This window comes from Acanthochromis polyacanthus, chromosome 21 (assembly GCF_021347895.1).
Source record: "Acanthochromis polyacanthus isolate Apoly-LR-REF ecotype Palm Island chromosome 21, KAUST_Apoly_ChrSc, whole genome shotgun sequence".
In the NCBI taxonomy this organism is placed as follows: Eukaryota; Metazoa; Chordata; class Actinopteri; family Pomacentridae; genus Acanthochromis; species Acanthochromis polyacanthus.
In genome coordinates this window covers 15,553,642-15,574,910 of record NC_067133.1, presented here as the reverse complement: position 1 = coordinate 15,574,910, position 21,269 = coordinate 15,553,642, and the positions used below count along the sequence as shown (strand labels likewise).

Below are 21,269 nucleotides of genomic sequence, written 5' to 3'. Positions count from 1 at the left end.
ATGAAGTTATTTTAGGAGCTGAATGTTTTTATTTTATATTTCTTTTTTTGTGAATGGGTCATCAGTATTTTGATGGTGCCCTTTGATGAAAAAGAAGTTATAATGAAGAGTTTTGCTTTTAGCTCTGAACAACATAATCTGAATCATCGCTCTGGAGAGTTACTGTCGTTCTACTTCGTCCATATACACTAACCTAAAGACAGAGCGAGTCTCTTTGCTCTCTACAGCTCACAGCAAACACATCAGCACACGGTACACGAGTTTAAGATGTATGTATTTGTTCTGATTTGTTCACCAGCTGAAAGGAGGGGAGCTTGTGCAGCTCTCTCACTCTCACAGGGCTATTCGTCTTCTGTTTGTACACAGAAATGCAAATCTAAGCATTTACCCAGCGCTGCCTGCTTGTCCTCTCAGGTCCCTCTGTTCCTCTCCTCAATGCTACCTCTCATTATTCTACTGACAGTTGTTGTTACTTTGGGTTCTGTTGTTGTTTCTGCACACCATTCACACCAGTAGGTACGGTCAGTGGATTTTTATTCTCATAAATTGCTTAAGACTGTGCGATGAAGATCCCTCGCTCGCTGAGGGCTAACTCTGTTGGCCGACTACACTGCCCGTCCATCCGTTTGTTCCTGTAGCTGCGTCATGACACTGTGGCAGAATGAGCATGTGCATTGTATCTGTGACAACATGAGCGCGCCAGCAGCTGACGTTGACAGATACAGTAGGTTGCAGGCTTTGAATACTTGCACAGACTCACCAGCTGCTTGGCCACATTTAGAAATGTACGACGTTTCGTTGTGTCAGTTTGTTCTTTGTCTGACTTTCAATTTTCGCTCCAGATTTTCACTGTGCGTCCTCTCTGAGCTACACACGAAAGATGATCGTTTAAAACAGCCTTGCACCTCAGGAATGAATCGCTTTGCTTAGCAGATGTTCAAGCCAAATAGAAAAACTGTGTATACAGAATATATAAATTTATTTCTCTATCATAATTCTATTTGTTATTGTTTCTCTGGCACTCCCCCAGTTGAATGTAACCTCTTGCATGACCCAGAGGATTTATGTGTAATGCCTCCTCAGTCTGAGCAGAAGTCCCATGTGACCAGAAGTACACAGAGCAACTGGAAATCAAAGAAGAATCTATCATGTGCTTGTTTGTCCAATACACATTGCAGTATTCAAAATAGTCCCTAACTTTTTTTTATTTTTCATTTCTTTCTTTCCAGTTTTAGCTATCTCGAGCTACATGGGCAATCTTGTGGATATATCCCGCATTACCATTATTCTCATCATTTTTGAGCTTTGTTCCACTGTAGACTGTGTATTTTCCGATGATGTAGATGGCGCTGTGTGCTGTTTGATGTATGTACCATGTTTTTTTTGTTTTGGTTTATCGCTTGGACATTTTCCAAGTGAAACAGCAGTCGAGTTGAAAAGAAGAAAATAAAGTTTTATAAATAATTTGAACTCAACCTGCAGAAGTTCGGTAGATTTGATTTTTCACAATGGCTAAATAATTTCTGTGTACAGTTAATCCACAAACTCAATTCAACAGAAGGTTGCAGAGTAAAAGTATCATGGGTTACTGCATCATGTAAAGTATTTGATGGATTTGTGCAATTAAAGATTTGTATTCACTTAAACATGTTCAATATAAATATGTCAAATTTCAACATGTAGACAAGAACAGTGATTTTATTTTTGAAATCTTTAGACAATCATAACAAAGAATTGCACTTATTAAAAATACTATATTAATCTTTCCACATGAAGAAAATTTTACAGGTATTTCAGATGAAAGCTTAGATGTAGGCTAACCATGTTCCTGATGATTCTTGTCATGAAGTTAAACATGCCACTATAGTAAAAGAAATATTTAACTTTAAACATCCTTCACTGCTTTATATGAATGCTGACTATTTTCCAAAGTATCCCAGTGTTGTTCAGATTTTCCATTTTTTTTACAGTGCTGTCCACCAGTTGCTTCCTACCATAAGTCAGTAAAATGAAGGATGAAGCATTCCTCTCCGTAAAGCCTTTGAACGTGAATAATATGTGTTTTCAACTGCATTTACCCAAATTCAATGTGAATTTCACAAACTGGAGCATGAAAGATTAAATATCCTCATTATACTGCATGAACCAATATAATGGCTGAGTTTGGATGATGATAAAACCATATATTAAAAAATAATTTACATTTGGTATGCTAAATACAGCAAAAGCCAAATTTGACAAGTGCATGAAGTTAACATACAAAGATAGAATTAAATGTGGCCACATTAACACTTGACCAGAAAAAGATTATACATCAGTTTATTGGGGAAAATAATGTAGCCTTCATCCCAAATGGTTTTAAAATAAGGTTGTTTCTGCCATCTGGTGGACATTAGAAATGCAGCTTTGTGTGTGAGAGAGTGTGTGTACATGTTTGTGTGTATTTGAGCTGTAGCTTAAATGCCAATTACCCGCCTGGTGCCATGCCGGAGAAAGATAAGAAAATCTAATTTGCATGGAATTCAGTAAAATGTGACCAGTTATTGCTTAAATGATTTTTATTATCAGTCCTGGACAGATAGGAATTCTTTGGCTGCCTCTGAAAAGAAAAACTAATTATTGAGGTTGATTGGAATGTCCTGAATTCCACTTGTCTTAATTATTTCTACTTTATGTACAGACTAATATACCAATTACTGAAAAAGCCTGTGGTGGGTTAATAGTCAATGCTGAGCTCCAAAAATTACAAGAGCTTTAAACGGAGTTATAGCATGAGCACTGTGGTTTGTATCAGAACTAACACTGGCCTCATAGGAAGATTTTTCTGCAGCAGTGGGTGCTGAATAATAGTACGGTGAATACATTTAAATTGAGTTTTATTGGTGCAACCCTACAGTATTGCCAATATTTGCAATGCAAGTAGAGTTAAAAATATAAGGCGCATATGATACTCTATGGGTCAAAATAGAAGAGCGGATGTAGCTTTGCTCTACCATTCTTTTGGAACACTGATGATGGTGATTCCAAGCGTATCATGTGATTGTTTTCTTCTTGTTCTACCAGGTTAAAAAAAGGTTAGGGTAACAGGGTTGCATGCATGTTGTGGGACACACTTTCCATGCATCATAATAATTCAAAATATTATGTTGATTAAAAAAATGTTCCCACAATGACAAGAGACATCAATGGAAAAAAAAATTATACCAAAAAAATGAAGATTTAAAAATATTTTTACTGTTTTATTTGAGATTGAATTTGATCATCAGGGGTGTAGAGCAAGACAAAATGGCATTTAAAGGGAAACTCCAGACTTATTTGGTATTTTTTAAAAAAAATTAAACATTCTTTTCTCCTTATTTTTTTGTCTAGATTTGGTCTCAGGGCAAACAAATTTACACACCAACTGCATATTTTAGTATTTTGTACATTAATTATTTTAAATTTGATGTCCTCCAATTCTGGATCTTCTATTTTTTTCATATTTTCATAACATTGTCAGCCTTGATTGAATGTCTCACTTTACCTCATGCAAACCCTGTTGTGCATATAATCAGGATAAGACACTTTACTTTTTACTTTTATGTTTACTTTTTACATAGGTAAGTCTGTCCTCTTGGTCCGCAATAAGAGCGAACTAAATATCTAGCTTCTATGCCTGAGAAAAAGCTAACATTAGCATTGATTAGCAACCCTGTTACTGTGATTGGAGTAAGGTTAGCAAACAACCATAAAACATGGAATATAAATGGTACTATTGATGTCTAAGCTGAGCCAGTCAAGCGTTTGATAGTTTATTACCTATTACTGATGGATATGTAGCAGAAAATTGGAAAAAGAGAAGGTTTATTTTTCAAAAAAATTGAAGCCCAAACGTCCTCCAGGTCATTGGGTAGGTATACAACCAATCAGCGCAACGAATAGGCTGACGTATTCCGAGAGCGCAGGCGGATTGTGGCTAAATCCCATTAGCTTCCCAACCAGCGGAGCCAACTGGTATATTAAGGATTTGCCATATCCCGTCGGCATAAGTTCAAATACGTCTTTCTTCTCAATGAAACACTTCAGTGCCGTCCTTTGTTTATCTTTCAAGTTGAATTTTAGCTTCAAATCTTTAAGGGCTGTGGCCAAAGCCGAGTCGAAAGATAACTGTTTATTGTGCGCCGGCTGTTTCTGTCAGAATCGTCACGCCTCTGTCGTCACTTAGTTACGCCCGCCTTCTGACTCTACACTTCATGGTGATTCGTCCGGCCAGTTTTAGGAGAATCCAGCCTCGAGCCTTATGGAGGGTAACTAGACCCACCCTGGCAGAGAATTAAATTCGTTGCCGTGGGTTGTCTAGCGCGGCTAGGCTAAGGCACCGCTCCATCGTGCTCAGATTCGGAAGCTACCGTATGAAAGAGGAGGTGCTCAGGCGGGAATGGCAGAAGAAAGAGCTGCTGTGTGACAATGTACGGTTTTACGTTGACAATGACTTTCCTCCAGAGGTTCTGAAGAAACACAGTGAGTACACTGAAGCCAAGAGAGTCCTGAGAGCTAAAAACATTAACACCATATCCTGCAAAGATACGAATCTTTTATCCAGACGGCAACAGACTGTTCCAAGACGCTACGGAGGCGACCAAAGACATGGCTTCACGAGGGTACCCAGTCAACGTGGTTAAGCCCACAGCTGATCCAACCCAGAGGAACTCCAACACCTGTCCACCTGGCAAACAGCGGAGATGCGGAGCCCGACACGGAGGACTGAGACAACCCACGGCTTAAGAAAAATCAGCGTTTCGAGTATAAGAAAAGCTCAAAGAATTCAGAAGGCAATCCCCTATGGACAAAGACTGGTGATCTATAGTCCCTTTAATATGAAGACCTTATCTGCAGCCTGTAAGTAATGAACATTGACTGATAAGCCGAGATGCACTTTCACAGCAATGTGTGAATTCTACATTACTGCTTTGTATCTAAATGAGTCGGGACTCGTGAGTTGGCGAATTATCTTCAGCGTATACACTAAAAACTAGGGCTCCACGACCGATGCTGTTGCGTGGGACACCCCCTAACGAGAGTTTTGTACTCTCAAAACCCCACAGGGCTCCTCCTTTACGAGCCTCTAACTCAAACACGTTCGTAGGAAACCCGTTTCCAAAGTTTATGTTCAAAACTGTTTTATGTATGTTCCTGTTGTTCCTTTGGGAGATAGTTTTGTTGTGTACAGCTTTAATACTACTTAAAATTCACGAGAAGGCTTTAATTTCTGTCAAATCATAGAAATGAATAAGCAGATCCTTAAAGTTATCTCATTTAACGTGAAAGGCATTATAAACCCAGCTAAGAGAAGTCAAAAATATAGTCTAAAATGAGGAGGGAGAATGGGCAGGTGGTTTTCTTACAAGAGACACCTCACACTCCATCTGAGCATGAGAAATTAAAGAGGATGGGATTCTCAGAGTGTTTTCCTCTAGTTGTAAAACAGGACGTAGGAGAGGGGTAGTAATTTTAATATCATCAAAAGTGGCTTTTGAGCAAACTTCGGAGTTAGTAGATAAGGAAGGGTGATTTGTTGTAGTGTCAGGCAAAATAGATGATGTTTTAGTAACTTTTTGTAATGTCTATGCGCCCCCTGGGAGTGATTTTGCATTTAACAGGAAGATGTTCGATTTAATGATGGGGGATAAAGGCATGTTGTTTACGTTTGCAAAAAGATATTTTTGTGAAGCTATGGGCCAACTGGGTTAAATATGTCAAACCCATTCAGACAGACTTTATGGAGGTGAACTAACAGTCTTGGCAAATTGCATTTTTTTTTCCTTCTGCCTCTCGTGACTGAAAGTGTTGTATTTTTGGTTTACTTCAAAGTACACTTATACTCTCCCATGTTATTGTTTTGTTATTTATTCACACTTAAAGAAGAAAAAGAAGAGGAGTCTTGATTGCTCCTCCATGTATGAGATCTGTTCCAATGTCTGCATTTCAGATCTGAAAAAATAAAGAATTTCAAAAAAAGAAATATGTGAACAGGTGAGTCCACTACTTCATCCATCCATCCATTCTCCATACACCGCTTTATCCTCACTAGGGTCGCGGGGGTGCTGGAGCCTATCCCAGCTGACTCGGGCGAATGCAGGGGACACCCTGGACATGTCACCAGTCTGTTGCAGGGCTACATATACAGACAAACAATCACTCTCGCATTCACACCTATGGGCAATTTAGAGTAACCAATTAACCTCAGCATATTTTTGGACAGTGGAAGGAAGCCGGAGTACCCGGAGAAAACCCACACGTGCACAGGGAGAACATGCAAACTCCATGCAGAAAGATCCCAGGCCCAGGCCGGGATTTGAACCGGGGATCTTCTTGCTGCAAGGTGAAAGTGCTAACCACTATTCCGCTGTCTACTACTTCACTTCATTCAAATTGTTCATATGAATTTTTTATCACATGTCTGTGTTATGTTACAATATTAAATCTGTGGTCACCTCAGACACCAGCCACCATTAAATGGTTTTATTTTACATATTTATTTTAAAGACTCAATAAGGAATTGACAAACTTGAGCCTTCTGAAGCTTTAAACTCCTACCATTAGTTTTAAATTCCTTTAAAAACACAAAATAAAATAAATGTATGTCTTAATTCTTCACACATTTTATGTATTTATCCCAATAATGTCAAAGAACTGCTTGTATAACCTAAACCAAAAAAAAAAAAATTTGTTGCAAGCACATTTTAAAAGCAGCAATAAAATGAACCAAGTTTGTTGTGTTTCAAAATCTTTGTTGTCATAAGAGAACATTCTAGAATCTTTAGAGGTGAAGGAGGTGAAATTTTGTTAAACTCTTCAGTTTGATAAGGAGTTCCTGAGAGAAAGGTCACAGTATTTTGTGAAGAGATCGAACTATGACCACAATGTTCTGCTGTCTAGGAAAACGCAGAAAGGTCAGTATCTGATTCTCTGTTGTCTACACTGTTCATGTGATTTCATGGACTGAGATGATTTGCACAGAACTGTGACAATCTTCATGTGTTTGTTGATATTTTTCTGTTTTTCAGTCAGGTATGTGTCTGTGACATTTCCTCACAAGTGATTTTCTATCTGTTTAACAGGAAAAAGTTAGTAATCAGGATTCCCCTGATTGTCCAACCACCACAGTCTCAAGTCCAGCTGAGGAAAACACCAAAAAGACTTGGTGATTTGGCAGATGGCTCTGTCATGTCAAGGTACGTTTTACTTATTATTTGTTCTACAATTTACTGTTATTTTCCACATTTCCCTGTTTTGTTAGTTCAGATAATGGGTAAAATCATGGAATATATATATATTTTAATGTTATTTTTTGAATAGTTCAGTATTCTATTGTTTTTTTTCAAACTTGATCAAAATGTCTGGTGTTTTTGCTGCCAGATTTTGCCATTTTTTAACTGTAACAAAGCTAAATATGTCAAATAATAACCAGTGAACAAACAATGTAGTATGTTGTCTGTCTCGGCTCTCTTAAACAGTTATTTGTTTTGTATTTGTATCCTGCAGAAAACCAGGAATCAAGTGATTCAAGTGATTCCAATAGATAAAGACACGGACGAGATGTATGAAATTCTCTTTCTTTCTGTTCCCTTTTAAATTGACTGAACACATTATATTGGTGTTATTTCCATTTTGTTCACTCCATGCAGTACAATTATAGCTGTGTTTCCTTTTGTCAACAGTGTTGACACCGGCTGTAAGGACTTGTCTCCTAAAATCCCTGTCTTTGAGACGGCCATAGCAGAAAGGTATGAAAGTCTTTTACTGTCTGTTGCTGTTTGAAACTGATCATTTCAGGTGGCTCTTTTTCCACCATCTCAGATTTTGTTCAGAGTTTATTTAATTGTCATTTTAAACTAAGTTCTGTGAAATATGTTGACTAACATAACAGCTTAGCAGCACTAGAAAATGTATTATTTTCTGTATAAAAGACGACCTAGCTGACTCTAGGTGAAGCTAATAATCTGTGTTTCGCTTTATTACCAGTGTCAGCGAAAAGGACCAGGAGGTTTCACCCGCCACCACCACTGCAGGGACGGCGGCAAGGAAGATGGCGTGGGACACGACGGTGACGACGGAGAAGAAGAAGACACCGTGGTGGCGCCAGTTTTGTCATGTTTCCTTAAGGTATGTTTTACATGGCTAAATGTTGCAAGTATTATCATTATTTTCCATCTAAAAAAAATTATGTAGCTGACTCAGGGTTAAGTTAACAACATTTATGCTTTGTCAGCTTGTTGTGGTTGAAACTTGCTAGCTTAAATTCTTTGCTCGTGTTCCAGGCTGTGAAGCCATTTTAGGAGTTGAATATTTTACAGATGTTAGTTTTGGGTCCCAAATAACAAATAAGTAAATTTTGAACAAAATGTGAGAGTTCAGCAAAATGTTTCCTGAATTCTGACTGATCTGACACGGACTGACCATGAACATATTAAAGATTTACTTTTACTTGATCAAAGCAGCAAAGGTCCAGTCATTGTCGCAGGATCATGAAGTCAACTAAAATCTGTGTTTTCCTTTATTACCCGTGTCAGCGAAAAGGACCAGGAGGTTTCACCCGCCACCACCACTACAGGGACGGCGACAAGGAAGATGGCGTGGTGACACGACGGTGACGACGGAGAAGAAGAAGACACCGTGGTGGCGCCGGTTTTGTCATGTTTCCCTAAGGTATGTTTTACATGGCTAAATGTTGCAAATATTATCACTGAACATCTGTTAAAGTAACATGTGGAGACTGAATGTGGGGATGGGAATGTGGGAAGCTAGGGGAACTGGGAAATTACAAAAATAATAAGCTATAATATTCAAAATATTAATAAAAAATGTTCTATATAATTACTAAAAAACTATCAAAAAGATATATATATATATATATATATATATATATATATATATATCATCAAAATATTAGTCTAAAATATTGTATATAATTATCAAAATATTTATCAAAAATATCATATATAAAAATCTGAATATTAATATAACATTTTATCTATAACAATCTCAATATCAATGTAAAATTTTATATATAAAATATAAATAGTTATCTAAAATTGTATATATAATAAGCTAAATATTAATCAAAAATTGTATATATAAAATCTAAACTGATTTAATACAAAATTTAAAAAAAAAAACAATTAAATTGAAAAATCCACAATAAAAACATCAAGTCTCACAATTTAATTTCACAGAATATTAAGTGGCTGTTATCAACATTTTTCTGTCATTGTTTGAAAACAATGTCAGCAACTTAACATGTTTCCTCTTTCTAACATGTTTTTATTCTCTCTTTTTTTCCTAGGAAGTGTCAATAGCTTTGTGTTGTTATTCTCTGTCTGTCTGTCTGTCTGTCTGTCTCTCTGTCTGTCTCTCTGTCTGTGTCTCTGTCTCCCCCCCCCTCTCTCAACCTGGTCGGCCAGCAGCAGATGGGTCCCCCCACATGAGTCTGGTTCTGCTCAAGGTTTTTTCCCCTGTTAAAAGGGTTCTTTCCTTGCCACTGTCGCCTTCAGGCTTGCTCTGTGGGGGTTCAGGCCGTATGGTTTCTCTCAAGCTTTTTGACACAATCTGAACTGCTATTGACGCTATGTAAATAAAATTGCATTGAATTGAATGTACTTTTGATCGTTTCTTGACTAAATGTAGAAAAATTTGACATCAAGATGTGGTCATCTATTCATGAAACTTGACTGACAACTTCTATTCTGTGTCACTGACAAACAAGAACAGCTGAAATACAAGAGTGTGTCATTTGCGATACAGACCTGAACTACAAAAAGAGAGTTGGAACAGGATGTGTTGTCATCGTCTGACTTTATTTATCTGACCATTTTCTGGATATTTTACAAGAAAACTGATTGTTCAGTTGTTGATGTTTATGCATGCCATTTTCTTTTGTTTCTTTTGGTTTGCCTTTCAGCTTGCATCATATAACTGTCAGTGCTCACAATAGTGACCTCTCACTTCTGTTTGTTGCTCTGAGTTATTTTCTGTTTCTTCCTGTGTGACCCGACAATCTGTATCTTGGAGCCACATCGCACTTCATCTCAGAGGCTGAGGTCAATGTGTGCCCATTATATATGACTTTTTGCTGTAAAATGCTCCATGTAAATACAGCAGTACGAGGATGGACGGACCAGGCTTTGGTGGCATTGCTTTACCAATAAGAAGTAGTTCAAATGAAAGTATTTGAATGCATGTGGTGCATTTAGCCTCACTACGTGGAGAGCCTTTTGCAGGAAAAGTGTAAAGTGTAACCACAGGGGTGAATATGTGTGTACGAGTTGTACACTATGAATGCCCTCCATCGACCTCGAGCTCCTCCTGCTGACTGTGATGCAGTTTATTATTGTGTTGCTTCATTCACAAGCAACCTCTGAATGCAAACTGAACATAAATGTAGTTCGGAAGGCAGTTTAGCTGCACAGGAACATCATTACTTTGATATCTTTGATGAAATCTATGTAATGTGAATTGAAATATTGTGCTCTCATGTTGCCAAAAGTGATGATATTTCCTAATCAGAGCTGAAAATCTGATTAGGAAACATCAGGGAGGATGGTAGAGGAACAAAATATTCCCAACAACATACATGGCAGTTCTTAAGAGGCCTTATTGATGAGGAGGTCAATACTAGAACTGCACCCATGAAGCCGAGGCTCTTGAGCTTCCAGGAGTTGTAAGCTGCGCTCCGGAACTTGGCAAACTAACAAGTTCCATTCCCAACACACATATGCCCTGGTACGTCACTTCAGACTGTAGTGCAAATGTGAAGACAGAAAGGACATAACAGGAGCTTTCTTTTAAAGGAGCAGAGGAGGTTAATGATAAGAAATGGTATCATGTACTGCAGCATCAGAAACTGTCAAAGCTTCATGATGGAGCAGTTAATACTACCAGGGAAGCTGCATACACCAGTCAGAACCGCTCTTAATGATGACTCATGGCACTTTGGGCTTGGCAGTAAACAAATGCTACATTTTTACAAAAATATGCTGCAATTCTGACAAAGCCATATGAGGGAGAATGGCCTTGCCAGAGTACTGTGCTCTCTGAGTGCTTTTATAGTTCAAAATTTGAGAGACTCAGGTATACTGTATGCATGCAAACAAACAAAATCTAAAAAAAAAAAAAAAGAAACAGTTTCAAGACCGACCTCTATACTACCGTACCCGTAGCCTGTGGCCTACGGATACGGCACTTTCCCTTACCATAAATATTAATGAGCCGGCTGATGAACGCGCTTCGTGATTGGCTGGTAATCCGACGGACATAAATATTAATGAGCCGGCGACGCTGATGAAAGCGCTTCCGTGATTCGAGGTGAATCTGCGGAATGAATGGCGGAACTAACAGCCAGCAAACTATAAGTATTTTTTTACCTTCAAAAGTAGCGACAGACTATTACATATTAACAACCTAAACAAAACCCTGACGTATTTTCTGCGTCTGTCAACACAGACCCTGTCACAGTCACTTTAATGTTAGCGGACTCTGTTGAATGGCTAAGTTACATAACCACAAACAAATCTCACAATATCACAGTAAATCGAGTAAATGTTTTTTTTTAATTCACGCCGAATTAAAGAGCTGTTCCTCACCATTCACGAGTGTTTGTTTCATATTCGACATCCTTAATTTTATCTTGTAAATTAGCGTCCGAAATTAAATGGGAACATTTGCAATGGAGTTCGTCAGCCGCTTCCACCACTGAACGTGGTAAACTAATTAATAGGAACTGGACTTCAAACAATTTAGACACGGCGTCTAAAAGCGTAAAAACTACTTTGTCTACGTAAAGTATGAGAGGAGACGGTGTATTTTTAGTTAAATTATACAATGTTCTCCGTCAAAGTCATTCATATAAACTGCCTGTAATGTGCAGCAAATAGTAGTTAACCATCGCCAGCTCTTCAGTGACCTTAACACGTCCGTACCTCTAGTACAGATGCTATGGGTACGGGTCCGTACCTCTAGCATCAACCATTAGAAATACCATTGATAAGGCTGTCTTTAATTTCTTATGAATAACATTTCCAGTGAAAAATGCAGTCGTAATGGTGCGAGTGATATACTAAAATGGAGCAGTGATATTATTATTATTATTATTATTATTATCATTATTATTATTATTATTATTATTATTATTATTATTATTACCATTGTGCTGGCAGAGCTTTAAAGTTAGTGTTCAAACTGTGTCTCAAAAAATACAATTGTTTATAAGCTTGTGTTTGGAGTCGTCTTACTTTTAGGTCGATTCCTCACGTTTTTCATGGATACGTGCTATTATTTTGAAAGTGTGGACACAACTTCCGGATGATCGTACATTGCAGTAGCAGACTAATCGAAGAAAAAATATCCCAAAGAGCAGTCAAAGCTCAGCGTATGGCCATGGTATGAAGAGCGATAAAGCATTACTTGTGAAGAGTATAGATCCTTTGGAAGAGCTTTTCTTCACGGCGCTACACAGTGGAATAAATGACGACAGTTCGACAACTTCAAGAATTTCAAACAACGGACTTGTTTATTTTGGTAGATACATTTTGTACTCTCAAACAAAACAAAACTGAAATAAGATAACACTCACTCATCCATACAACAATATGCATAATACTATTTGCCATTTTATAGCGTAAAATTCCATCCTTATAGCGCTTGACGTGCGCGCTCCCGTGGACAGGGGATACACTTCCTATCGGGGGTAAGTACCTAGGCACAACACCTGTTTAGCCACAGAAAGGTAGCCTAGCTTAGCTAGACTGTATTCCCGTTATGTGTATTTGTAATACACAATATAAAGGCTGTCTGGTCCCCAGGCAAACAGAAAGGATGACAGCCTAATTTACGAGCTCCCTGACGGTTTTGCGGGATACTCCTTTAAACTTATAATACCAGTGTTCATAAGTTAATAATGGAGAAAGGGGTTACTAATAGAAGTAGAATGACCAAAAATGTTACTGAAGGCAACTGAAATCAGACAAATCAGCCGAGGCAGCTCACCGAGTTCTCTCCCGCAGCCAGAGGACGGACCAGGAGCTAGCTTGAAGAGCATCCTTCATGAACTTCGAGAGTTCAGGAATGACAACAGGGAGCACCTCGCTGATATTAAACACGAACTGAAAAGAGCAAATGACAGACTGGATGAAGCAGAAGAGAGGATAAACGAGACAGAAACCGTGCTTCAGACGACAACTTCGCTAATAAAGGGACTGCTGCAGCGCCAGGCTAATCTGGAAGCCAGGCTAATAGACCAGGAGGGCCGAGCTAGGAGAGATAAATTGAGGGTTTACGGAAGGAAAAGAGGGTAATGATATGATTGGTTTCATAGACAGTTTATTTAAAACCTCACTCGACCTCGCTCAGGATGAAGACCTTGGAATAGAGCGGGCTCACCGAGCCCTGGCGCAGAGGCCAACTGACGCTAATGCGAGGCACCGCTAGCCTAGCCGCGCTAGACCCATGTTCTGAAGGCACAACAGTGAAGGGCAGAGTCCTCTGAAGCTGGAAATGCCAGACTTTCAACCTTGTGAATGGCTTCTGAAGCCCATCAGGATTCCAACACATTCAATCAGTCACAAACCAATCAAGACAACCCACCTGTAGCCCGTGTGAAAGGCCAAGCAGCATCCTACAGAGTAGAAGAAAAAGGTAACCACACACACACACACACACACACACACACACACACACACACACACACACACACACACACACACACACACACACACACACATACACATACACATCCAAGGGCTTCAAAGCACAACACCTCACAGCAAACCTCATTATGGCAGTGCTTGTAATAGCAATTGCTATGAAAACTCGCAGTCAACTGACATTAAGCGGATCTTTCAGTTTTTAGAAGACGCTTTTTGATATTTGGCTTTTTTCTAGCTTGTATTAACGGTCACCACTAGATGCCAGTGATGTCTAGTAGATCAGATAGGGTGGCATGCTTATATTAACATTGAATTCAATGTGCTGGTTGTTTGGTGACTTGGATTTGTTCCTACCATGTAGCCAGGTCCTACATTCCAATTTTATGGTGTCATGTTTAGTGGTAGAGATATCCTTATTTCAGATTATGGCTTTTGCCTCTAATAAACAACCTTATGTGCAGAATTCCATTCTCAGAAACATCTAAAAATCCTTTTGTTATGATTTTTGTTCTTGGCTTTGGTTCCTGTTGGCCTGATGACCACATGGAGGAGCACACTATGCGTGGTGGCAAGGTTCGGGAAGACGCACCCTCTGCTCCCCAGCCCTGAGCAGCAGGAACTTCCTCAAAAGATACCATTGCTCGAATTACATACATGTGTCTTGTTCTTGTGGTTTCAATGTTGTCTCAATATCTTCCCCAAAAGTTTAAGAGATGACTAATGCTGGAGAGACTGTAAATTACTGTAAAGAGACTGTAAAGCTTATTAGGCACAAATTATCAAACCATGGCTTTCTACAAAAATCATAAAGAACTGTGGTATTAAATTCTAAACATTTGAACAGTTGACATCTCCTTTTCTCCTGTAACCAGCCAGGGTTACAAGAAGACATCAATATCAAGTTGTATGTTGATGAACTCGTTTTGGGGAGGGAGCTGCTTGAGGCCTAAAGGTTACGATGATGGAGATCCTTTGGTCTAAAGCTGGCAGCAACTGCATAGGAGGGAGCTGTGCCTTACTGCTTGCAACCATGGCTGACATCCTGCCACAGGAAACAAAAGCAAACCTCAATGGAAAACAACAAGGCTGTTATTTTAGGGTGGCATTGTCATTTTGGAGGGCTGCTCAGTGGCGTAGTGATTAGCACTTTCGCCTTGCAGCAAGAAGATCCCTGGTTCGAATCCCGGTCTGGGCCTGGGATCTTTCTGCATGGAGTTTGCATGTTCTCCCTGAGCATGCGTGGGTTTTCTCCGGGCACTCCGGCTTCCTCCCACAGTCCAAAAACATGCTGAGGTTCATTGAGTACTCTAAATTGTCCGTAGGTGTGAATGCGAGTGTGATTGTTCGTCTGTGTATGTAGCCCTGTGACAGACTGGCGACCTGTCCTGGGTGTCCCCTGCCTTCGCCCGAGTCAGCTGGGATAGGCTCCAGCACCCCCCGCGACCCTAATGAGGATAAAGCGGTGTATAGAGGATGGATGGATGGATTGTCATTTTGGTGTTCAAAGCTGCGAAGGCAGTTAGGTTCATTTATGGTTTTTCAATGTTGAATTTTATCATTCAACTCAAAACATCCTTCAAAATGCTGTCACAGGGAAACTGCAGTTAATAATAGTTAATAATGAGTCAGATGGTCCCAATTAATACATATTTCTAAAAATTCTGTTATTAATATATAATGTTATTGCCAAATACAAACCTCACATAGTGGCGAATCTTCCGTGGGGACACGGGAGATCATGATTTGATTGACCACCCCATGTGCCCCCCTCAAAATTTTCGTTGGAAATTTACATTACTGATACTCTGATTTCTGACGCCGCTGAATGCAACTTCGTTGTCCAACTGCACCTGAATGCATCAATGACGTTAGTTTGGTCTTTTGATTGTATTTCGTTTGGATTTGAAGAAGCTTTGAATACGTTTCCTGATGCCGGAGGAGAAGTCGAGCAGCTTTGTACCTTTGCGGTAAGAAGACTATGGCCGTTTCTCGGTACATAACTGTCCATACTTGCGTTCTCATGTACTCATGAAACGTCATCGTCAGACTGCATCGGACCAGACTACCGTGCACAGATATGAATCAGTAGATAGATATATATCTATGGCTGCAGCTCCCAGTGAACAGAGGGTTTTATTAGAGGAAGTCAGACACAGTCGCACAGAGCAACACTCGACCTCACACTGAAACGGAGCTACAGCTCTGTGTCTTTGACAGGATTTATTTTCAAAGCTACATGTGTGATGGTCATAATATGGTCATAATCCCTGACCTCATTAGGACTTCCACTAGATCGGCTAACTTCCGTCACTCCATGGACGCTGTTGTCGGTAATGTAGGATTAATTTTTCATTTGGGCTTGACAAAGTCAAGAACAAAAATATTCAGAGCAAGTGGAGCAGCTAGCTAATGCTTATTACAGTTTGATTTACATTTTCAAAATCAGATTTTTGAAATCACGTAATTTTTCCATAAAACAAATCACAGCTTTTATTTTGTAGAGAACCTGAAAATGTTGTTTATCCGTAATTCCGCTAACTTGACTGAACGTGGGCTGCAGTTCCCGTTATTTAAACATCAATATGATATATAAATGCAGATGGACTTCATATATTTCACTATGCAGAAATTTTTATTTTTGTCCAGTATATTTTACAGACATAAACATATTTGATAGAAATATTAGAAATGGATATGTTTCCTCATTATAATTAAGTTAATGCCATTAAATGTTCATTAGTGATTAATCTTTAGCGTGAAAATTTTACTTTACAGATAGTTTATATGGTCATTTTAAGGTAAAACATTAAAGGAGGGTTTTCTTAGGTAAATGAATTTAAGGTTTAATTGCATGAAATCTTTCAGTCAATGTTGTGTTTCTTTCAGTTTGAAATATCTAAATTTAATTAATACAGCTCAATCAGTTACATTTTATATTATTAAGAATCTTATTTATTTTAACACTATCAGTTCATTGAGTATTTCAGAGCCAGTTTTTTTTCATTTTAATTATTGGTATTTAAAGTGATGTTATTAAAATATAATTGAAGAGTTCATTTGCAAAAACAGATAACTCCGTTTTCATAAATTTTCAGAAAACCTTTTTATTTATAGTTTACTTGAGATAATGTCAATCAAACTGAAGTTGAGTGGATTTGACACAGTAGAAAAATACATGACAAAATGGAAAAAAATAAATTATTGGTGTTATTATTATTAGCTCAAGTAAACAATAAAAAAAGAGTTTTCTGAAAATTTATAAAACGGTGTTACCTGTTTTTGCAAATGAACTCTTCAATTGTAATGAAACAGCAGCAACATAAGAAACAACCAAATACAAAGAAAGTGCAGCTATTTTAATATGAAAAAATGATCCATCAGTTAGAACATGGTTAGTTAGAACAAAGAGCAGCTAAAATTAAGTTAAGTTAGCAAAACTACGGATAAGCAACGTTTCCTTTTACTTCCAGAAAAATAAAAGCCTCATATTTACTATTTATTAAAAAATCCCTAAAAGCAACACTTCCAAGTGTGTTTTAGTTTGTTGGTGTTTATTGGTGGAGCAGCAGCACATTTTCGACAGACAGTTTTACTGTCCGTTGTCTTGTTTTAATCAGGTTTCAGTTCAGTGATTCAGTCCTTTGGCTGATTGGACTAACAGACACTGAAGGACTCCGACAGCTGGTTGGTAATAAATGATAATTTACTGATCGGTGCCAGTTTTAATTAACTTTATGTTGAACTTCAGAGTCAGATATAATGTGGGCAGTGAACCCCAGGAGTTGGTGGAGTCTATTTGTGTGTGTTGACCAGAGAAGAGAGTTAGCAAACAGTGAATATTAGCTTTAATGTAAATTAGCAAGCACAAAATGACAGGATGTTGCCTAAAACTGTCATGTATGATATGTGGTTCAAAAACTGTCATAGTGCAGTATATTGTCAAAATAGTTTGTTATTCAAGAAAACATCAGAGTATAATATGTGGTCTAAAAAATGCCATAGAATAAAATAGTTCATTGCACAAGTAAAAGTATAGTAATTTTTAAAACTGTTCAAATGCTTATATGTTGCTAAAAAACAACAACAACAAAAAAACGTCATAGTAATATGTCAATTAAAAAAGCCTATAGAATAGCATGTCGCTTTAAGAACGTCAGAGTTTAGCCTTTGGTCCACAAAACGTTCTGTCCTAGCTGTCTGAAGTAGGTGAGGAGCAACGCAAAAACAATCCAAACCTGGTTTCCAGAGGGTTAGACGAGTATTTATTTGAAAGAGTAAGTTTACAACAACACAACATGTGAGGAGGTTAAAAGCAAATGGGTGTTACTAAAATAAAAATAAACAGAACTAAAAGTGAACTTCAGGTTGACATTGATGGGCATTCCAACCAGGAACAAAGTAAAAGATCATCAATACGAATAAAACTTTTCCTGTTCACATCTTAAAACCCAAAAACACACCGCAGTAGTACCCTAAACCAAAACTACCAATGGGTTCCCTGTTTTTCCTTTCTGAACATCCAAAGGTCCTCTCTATCTCCCCACACATCCACCAACCACTGGAGCACATCTCCAAAGTTCTGCTGAAACTCAGCTTCCCCTCAGAAGAAGTGCCCGCCAGATGAAGCAGCTTTTTGAGAGGCAGCTGGCATCGTGATTGGATAGTACTTTTGGTTTGTTCCAATCCAGCTTCAGCTCCAGAGACGGCAAGTGAGACAAGTCAACGGAGGCCGGGTGGACGAAGGCATGCAGCTGAGTACAATCAGAAACAACAGAGGAGTGGAGCGGGCCCAGACCAGAACAGACAGAGTAGCATGGTATGTCTCTGAGAAAACATCATAGTATAGGCCCTTTGGTATGAAAAACCGCCATCAATAGACTGTACAAATAACAAGTCAAAGGAAAAAGACATACATTGTAGAATTGTAGTAATTGTGGGCTGACTGATTTACTGATTATCAGTATTTTAATTTTACTGATTTACGGGAATAAATCGATTTAAAAATGGTGGCTACTTTGGCTCTGAACCTTTATCTAGCTGTGGTTGCGCTGTCTTCTTTCAGTGATTTGATTGGTTATACATCACGAATAAAACTCCTTTAACTTAACATCTGTAAACAAAACAAAAAACGTATCAACAAAGTTTCTGTTAGTTTTGTGTTCTTCTAAGTTTAACTCCAAGATTTTAAATACTTTCATTCGTGCAAAATGAATATCTGCTCCAAATGTCTCACCAATAATCATTATCAGTCTTAAAAACCCACAAAACACCCCTCTATACTCGACCACGGTCTGGTTCCCTCTTCTATAAATCTGCTTGGAATCTTCCACTTCCTGTTTGTCAAAGTGGCCTTGTACCTGGACAGGTTTTGTTGGAGCTCATGCAGCAAATATTTTGGGTAACTGCACTTTAATAATGGATGGATGACACTGAATTAGAGTCTGTTTAATGAGACTGAGTTCAGATGTGTAGCTCTGTCATTAAATAGGAAATTATTTCTCAGAATTCACAGAGAAAAGTCTGAAATGTTTGCTAGGTTAGCGTCCTACATGTCCTTTGGCTCAGCTAAAGCTAACTCTCTCACTTCTGCATCTCTTGAGTTGCTTGTTGTTCAATATCTTGAAGCTCAAAAGTCTGAGATGTTTGTTCAAATAAGCTCATTCTCAAGTCTTATCTGAACTGTCCTCTTTTATTTGAACTTTCCCTAACTTAGGAGTTAATGACAGAGCAGCACATCCAGACTCAGTCTCATTTATGTAGAGATTAAACTTCAGTGTCATTCATTGATGTTAAAGTGCAGTTTTTCAAATGTTTGTTGCACACGCTTCCGACCAAAACCAGTCCAGGTGGAAGACGATGTGAAGAGAAGCTCCAGAGGATGAATATCACACATTATGTTGGAAATAAATGTCCTTTTAATTAGACATTGTCATGCAAAAGTTGGATTTCCCTTTAATGATGTTTAAATCTTTGTTGAGTGTTTTGTTGATGTTGGTTTCTAAATGTTTTTTGACACTCGGGCCCCAAAGATTAAAACCTTCTACGGCTCACAAGCTGCAACAATTCACACATTATCAACTATCTTCTGACTAAACTGAGATAAAAAGTGAAAAACTGCCTGATCCTGCATCGTGAATAATAAATCTTTTTGGTTTTATGACAGTAAACTAAATATTGGGTTTTGACATTTATAAACCAAACAAGAAATGAATTACTGGAGAAAACAGATTAATGGACAAAGAAAATGTGTCTTCCAACATATATGGCTGAATTCCTCCAACATTACAATATACATACAATTTAATTCAATTTTATTTGTATAACGCCAATTACAGGTCAAATTGTCTCAAGATGCTTTATTTTTCTATTTTTTTGTCATATTTAAAATATGACAAAGTAAGAAATTTAATCATTATCAAGTTGAACATCTGGATCGAGGTTGATAAATGTTGACCTCCCTTCATTTCTCTGGAGCCGACTCCATGGATTGTAGGGATGCTGGTTAAAGACCTGGGGCCTCATTTATAAAACATTGCGTAGGATTCATACTAAAGTTTGCGTACGCCGAAAATCCGAAATGGGCGTATGCCCTTTGCCCCTGATTTATAAAACTTTGCGTAAGCACAGCTGCACGCAATTTCTTGATAAATCACACACCAGCTGGAAGATTGCACAGGTGGATCCACCTCACATTCCGCCCACAACACACCCACATTTTACCATGAATGGTCAATGCAAAGTAACTCATGAATGTATCTGTATATAAATAAGCTGCGGGATCCACGGCATTTCACGCAGCGCCGGCCGGCAGTCTTTTCACTGCTGTGGGTCAGGATGAATGAATCATGTGTTGACCCAGGCCACCCTGCCACTAAATTTGCTATGATCATGTCCGATGTACAAATAATTTGTAAACTGATTGAATGTACATTTTTTCGGTTCACATAGACAAATTCATTTTCACTCGGGGTTGTGGTGTGAAGCATGTGTGCCTGCGTGCCTGTACAGGGCTGATTAATGGTTGGACGCTCATCCCATTTGGCCGCATATGGATAAATAAACAAAATTCTTTACTTTTTTTGCCTTTTTACTGTGATAGTTGCAGTGAAGAGTGACAGGAAATGGGGAGAAGAGTCTGGGGAAGACATGCATAAAAGTGCCGCAGGCCGGAATCAAACCCGGGCCACTGCGTCGGAGACCACCCCTGCAAATGGGTCTTCTGCTTTCCCCGATGAGCCATACGGGCGCGGGTGATCAGTAAACAAAATTATTTAGTAAAGATCACCGCACCGGCCCCAGATGTGGACCGGCCTTCGGTCAAACGACCGAATGAAATAACGTTCAATCTGCCCCTGTTGATATATGAACATAGTTCTGCGAATACAGTCGTCGGCTGAATGACGCACTATATGAACATCTACAACAATGAGGGTTTATGATTATCCGGCTCTACAAGTCTAATATGTGATAACAATAAAGGTTTGAGATCAATCTGGTTTCACTTCGCCACTTCACCCTCCGGCACTGCCGTTCCCTCTGTCTCCAAAATGTGCTTAAGCAAGCATCAAAGTTGGCGCACCGGTGCGC

The 21,269-nt window shown here is 38.7% G+C and overlaps 1 long non-coding RNA gene across 2 annotated transcripts in view; it reads left to right on the top strand.

The window, feature by feature from the left end:
• The first annotated feature begins 3,950 nt into the window (after positions 1 to 3,950).
• LOC127531668 (uncharacterized) overlaps positions 3,951 to 21,269 on the top strand; it is a 28,440-nt gene continuing 11,121 nt past the window's right edge. Inside the window, exons 1-7 of one of the 2 annotated variants that reach the window (XR_007938811.1) lie at positions 3,951 to 4,878; positions 6,242 to 6,361; positions 7,101 to 7,214; positions 7,525 to 7,580; positions 7,701 to 7,766; positions 8,005 to 8,145; positions 8,553 to 8,688. This is a non-coding gene — a long non-coding RNA (uncharacterized LOC127531668). The remainder of the gene's footprint in view (positions 4,879 to 6,241; positions 6,362 to 7,100; positions 7,215 to 7,524; positions 7,581 to 7,700; positions 7,767 to 8,004; positions 8,146 to 8,552; positions 8,689 to 21,269) is intronic. The other variant, XR_007938812.1, reaches the window with a different exon arrangement.